This window comes from Loxodonta africana, chromosome 3, assembly GCF_030014295.1.
Source record: "Loxodonta africana isolate mLoxAfr1 chromosome 3, mLoxAfr1.hap2, whole genome shotgun sequence".
NCBI classification, from domain to species: domain Eukaryota; kingdom Metazoa; phylum Chordata; class Mammalia; order Proboscidea; family Elephantidae; genus Loxodonta; species Loxodonta africana.
In genome coordinates, this window is record NC_087344.1 from 150,636,798 (window position 1) to 150,642,537 (window position 5,740).

Genomic DNA, 5,740 nt, shown 5'->3' on the forward strand with positions numbered 1-5,740 from the left:
CAAGCTTGATGTTCATCTCCAGGAAGTGGTCCCTCCTAATAACATGTCCAAAGTAAGTGAGAGGAAGTCTCAGCGGCAGCAACTGACAATTTAAAAGCTCCTGATTCTGTTGGTGGAGCTTAGGTTGCTAGGTGGTTGAGACCTCTTAGCTGCTAATCAAAAGATCGGCAGTTAAATCCAGCAGTGGTCCTTGGAAAGCCTATGTGGCAGTTCTACTCTGTTGAATAGGGTCTCTATAAGTCAGAATTCACTTGATGGCCATGAGGATGGCAATGGGTTTTTCTTCTTTTTTTTAATTCTCTTGGTAAGCGGCTAGAGAAGATTCTCTAACAATGGAAGGGAGGATAAAAAATACCCGCCCAACGTGGGGCTCGAACCCACGACCCTGAGATTAAGAGTCTCATGCTCTACCGACTGAGCTAGTCGGGCACCACAGCCACTTACTTTCTACATAATTGTCATTATCTTTAGTGAGCTAGAGTCATAATTACTCAGTGTGACAGTAATTCCTGAGTTTACAAATTCATGGACGCAGTCTCTACCTTTTACCGCTGAAACACTCGAGGCTCAAAGACAGAGCTTGCGCAGGGTTCCTCGGACTCACCAGACGTGGGACTCAAGAGTCCTGAAACCCGGATATTTACGAAAATTCCTTCTGGACCTGGTCATTCTGAGAACCCGGTTTCGAGGACTCCGGCTCCGAAAGAGCTCGAGGGGAGGGGGATGAGTGCCGCAGACAACCTCAGGGAGCAGGAGGAAAAGCGGACACTCTTTTGCTCTTGGAACTTTCGAGCTGCAGCCCGAGCTCCGTCTTCCCGGTCCAAAATCCTTTTCTCTCCTAAACCATGATGCGGGTGGGGGCAGAGGGAAGAGGGCGACGCGTTCCTATATATTTGGGAGCACAATTTTTAAATATATAAACTGGGAGTATCGATTTGTAAACTCAGATCGGATTCAGGGCCTCATGCATCCTTGCTCTCGGGATCCTTGGCTCCTCTCCCCAAAGTGTTCCAATCTCTAGCTTCTGAAAGGTTGGAGCTCCGGGGTCATCCTCTAGAAGGGTCTTCTCCGCTGCTCCCGTGAAGGTGAAGGAGACTGTCCTTGCAGCCTTGGTTACTGCTTCCATGGATTTTCGTTTTGCCCTGAAGTGTCTCTCCGTATGGATGGTGGAAACTACTATTTGCCAATTCTTTGGCTGCACTCCTGAGAGGCTGCCTCCAGCAAAAGTAGCATTACAACTTTTAAAAGACTGGGCTGCAGAAAGAAGTTTAACTACATGTCGCGACTGGCATTTGAACCAAAGTTGCTGAGGCCACAGTGCAGAGTCCTAACCAGTGTACCATCAAGGCCACTCGTTTAGGACAACAGTACTTAAGTTCCCCAGGAAAATGGATGCACACGTCCACAAAAGACTCATCTGAAAATATTCATAGCAGCCTTAGTCACGACCAAAAACTACAAGTAACCCAACTGCCCATCAATACTGCTGTATTCACACTTTGGAATAACCTGCATTAATATTGTAGAAATTAACCAGTGAAGCAGGCAGGCAACAATGTGTATGAATACATTTCAAACACATGACAATGCTTGACTGAAAAAAACAAAACAAAGCGAAACCAGGTATTACCAGATAATACATTCATTAATGTGAACTCCAAGAGTAGGCAACACTAATCTCTGGTGGTAGAAATGATTATAGTAAATAACTAAGCGTGGGCGGGCGGCGATTGATTGGAAAAGGGTTCTACAGACCTTGCTGGGATGATGGAAATTCCCTGTAACTTGATCTCGGTGATGGTTACATTTTCCATTTTAATATGCCGCCCAGTTAAGGTTTTTACATTTCACACTACGGGAGTTATATTTGAATAATTAACTGTTGGGATAAACATTGGGGATGGAGGATGGGGATAAGACAGCGTAGAGCATGACAAAGAGCTTGTATTACATTTTAAACTCACTAAAAATTCATTCTCCCTTAGTCTAAAAAGGTCGCTATGAGTCAGAATTGACTCGACAGCAATGAGTTTAATGGGTTTAGTCTAAAAAAGTCATACTGATAGTTGAAATATCTCAGTCAGAAAAACGGTTATGACCACAACTCAGACTAAGTGAGAGGCTGCATTTTACTTTCTCCTCACTTGTGGGGAACAGCTATACTTTCCGAATGACCAGACCCCAGGTTTGTGCACTATCACGTTGCTTTCGCTTCTCTTGACTCGCAGCTCTGAGTCCTGCCACTCTATGGCCTCACAGAAGCATGCAGCCTGCGCAAGAACTAAAGGCAAACCTCAAGAGGAGTGAGTTCCTGCCAAGACAGACTCCTGACACTGCCGAGATTACTGTGGGTAAACGAAGAGTACCAACCACTCACTGTCTGATCATCGCATGCCATAAACATGTTAACAGATGATGCGTTTCCTTGAATATTTTTGAAGTAAGAACCTTCACAGCATTTCCGTGCTTTGTTTTTGGATAGCCACAGATAGTTTGCTTTTCTCTCTTTCAAGTCTTCTCTCGGTTCCGTCCCTCGCCTGCCTCCCCATCCCGCTTCCTCAGAAAGACCATTCTCTCCTCGCCAGGATGCCTCCTGAGTCTCTGCACAGGGCCTCCTGGAGCTCTTGTCCTCACCCACGCCTTCCTGTTTTCCTTCGCTCCCCTTCACGGTTCCCCTTTCCCCCTTATTTTCCCATTTCCCTCCCCACCGACCACAACCAAGTTGAGCCCGGGGAGTCTAGCGGCGCGGGCGGGCGAAGGAGGAGCAGGAGAAGCTATGCGAAGAGACGTCCCCAAGCCCACTGGGGCTCACCATGTCTTGGGCCCCGCCCGGGTTAGGCGGAGGTCGCACTAGGGGTCTCCGGGTGTTTCTGGCTTCTGAGGCGGGAGAGGACCAAGGAGGGTGAAGGCCGTTCGTCGGTCTTTCTAGCTTGGGACTCACCCAAAACACGGGTTTCAAATGTGCAGACCAACGCGATTTGTCCCCCTAACCCTTCTGGTTTTTCCGAGGCTGTGGAGCCTGCGCAATTGTGCGGCAGACATCGTGGTTAGTTAGAAATCCCTGTTTATTGACACCAGAAACACTGGCAACTGAAGGCTCTGTGGTCCAACCTGTTAGCGCATTCGAATGTTAACCGAAAGGTTGGTAGTTCGCAGGCCACCCCGGGAAGCGGAGACCTCCCTTACCCTCCTATCATCTCAGAGCCTCCCAGAAGAGTCATTCAGAACAAATTAGGAATGCGCCTGGGAATCCGGAAATGCTTGAAAGAATAAAATCATCAACATTAAACGAGCTTTTCCTGTTGTTTGTACTGTTATTTATTGAACACTTTCCTCATTCTTGTACACATATCTTTGGCGACTTGTGCAAGTATTTCTATAGGGTACAGTCTGGAAGAGCAATTGCAGAAAAGGCAGTATGCTGGGGCAATCGTAGGGCTCACCTTGTTTGTTTCCTGGTTTTCAAGGGTTGGTCACCCTTGTTGCCTGATTTCCAGTGTTTTGAAAACCGGTGTTTCATAAAATTCCCCTTTTTTTTGTTGTTGTTGTTCAGGAGCCCCGTTGCCGCAGTGGTTAAGCACGCTCACCTGCTAACCGAAAGTCCGAAGTTTGAACCCGCCAGGCGTTGTGCGGGAGAAAGATGTGGAAATCAGCTTCCGTAAAGATCACAGCATTGAAAACCCTCTGGGACAGTTGTATAAAAGGTTCGCCAATAGTCGGAATCTACTCCAGGGCAAAGGGTTGGTTTCGGTTAGTCCATGTTTGCAAAAAGTGGAAGGCATATGTTTAAATGTTTTTCATTTGAGCTCAACAGTTGTATAAATGTATTTGTATTTCAATTTATTTTTCTAACTCAATGAGTCCTTTTCGTTGTGCATATGCCAGCACAACAATTTTTTTTATACATCTGTGGTGCAATGAGCTCCTTTATGTGGTCTTTTGCCTTGGATCTTCAGGAAAAACAGCTTGAGAGGTTTTTTCCTAGACTTGCTGAGTTGTTACTTTATCCCTAGTTCTTTGAAAAAACTACTTGAGGGACCTCCAAGGTTGCTTTCTACCCCAGAGGGCTGTTACTCTTGCACAGGAAAGAAGCCTGTCTCTACAGGGAGAAAGACCTGGTGATCTGCTCCTGTAAAGATTAGAGCCTAGGAAACCTCATGGGGCAGTTCTACTCTGTCAAGTGAGGTCACTATGAGTCAAAATCCACTCGATGGCACCTCACAACATGTTTGGTTAAAAATTGTAGATAGACATAGAAGTCTCCATGTTGCAAGTGCTAATAAAACAATTGATGCAGGCAGGGATCATCAACAAACATTAAAACTTCTAAAAATATACATGTGCACACATATAATGTATTTACATACTCTCTAAGTATCATCCCACAAACTATCTAAAAATTACAAAGTAAAAAAATGTATCTTTACAGTGGAGAGTACAGACACACCAGGCGCTCTGTGGGAGAGAGATGTGGCAGAGGGAGAAAGCTAAGGGTAAGTAACAGTGAGGAACACACTGACCCCTCTTTCCTTCCTGACAGGATGCTGTTCAAAGCACACAGCATTACATATGCAGTGTTCTTGCCCAAAGTGTTTAGCTTGAACAGAATGTAGGGCAAGACAGTGGTTCTGTCCTCTTCAAAAATTTGATATCATCAAAAAACACACCAACAAAGGAGTACAAAGGGGGTAGGGAAACAGTTCAATGTAATTAGGAATAAAGAGGTATAACAATCAAGTGCCATTTAGGAGCCTTGTTGGAAGGGTTGGAGAAACAACAGCACCACAACTCTCAATCTGCTCTCACTCTGGCTCTCTGCCTCTAGCTCTCTCACTCTCACTCTCATGATATATTTATATCTGTCTGTAAAACAATGGAGGAAATTTATACCTGGACATTATGTTAGGTTTTATTGAACTAATGTTGATATTCTTAAGTTTAATAATTGAATTATATTATGGTGATATATAATACTGTCCCTTAATCTCAGGATAGTGAGAAGTATCTAGAAGTTTTTTTTTTTTTTGTCTGAATTTACTAAAGAAATACGTATGTTTGTGTGGGTGTGTGTCAATACAGAAAGAGGCAAATGAATATCAATTGCTGAACTTAGTAGAGCAATGTGAGGCGATCATCGTATTACTCTTTCAATTTTTTTTTTAGGCTTAAAAATTTTCCAATCGTTGCTGGGGGTAGGGACAGGATGATTGTAAAATAAGGTCGGCTGTGGAGAGCTGTCAGCATCCTGGATTAAAATTGACTCCTATGGGTCTCCTTGCTGGAGGATGTGACAGTCCCCACTACCACTCACTGCTACAGTTTAACAAAGATCACTAATCTGCTGTACAAACTCTTCTGAAGGGATCCCTTCCTGCCACACAGGACTTGGGAGACATGTCTCCTTTGTCCTTCTTCCTTGAATTAGCCTACTCTAAAAAAAAAATTTTTTTTTTTTTAGTCTGGTAAGTTTGAGGCTACTTTGTGTGTTTCAAAGTTTCTGAATAAGATGTCCTGCTTTTTTACTGGATTTCAAAAGACAAGTCAATGTTTATGAGAAATTTGTTTCCTGGGGAAAAACAAGCAAACAACAACAAGAGGATAGTAAAATTATTTGAAACCTCCCAGTATCATCTGGGAGACCTCAGCAGAGACCTCTAGGATGGAACTTCTGCTAGAACTGTACAGGAAGGTTTTTCTTTATCATGTGTGAACGGCAAGCTCTCAGGATTCCTCCTTGGCA

At 44.3% G+C, this 5,740-nt stretch overlaps 1 non-coding gene across 1 annotated transcript; it reads right to left on the minus strand.

The window, feature by feature from the left end:
* Nucleotides 1-356: 356 nt before the first annotated feature.
* On the minus strand, nucleotides 357-429 carry TRNAK-CUU (transfer RNA lysine (anticodon CUU)). The gene has a single exon. It is a non-coding gene; the product is annotated as a tRNA-Lys (tRNA).
* Between the last annotated feature and the right edge of the window lie 5,311 nt (nucleotides 430-5,740).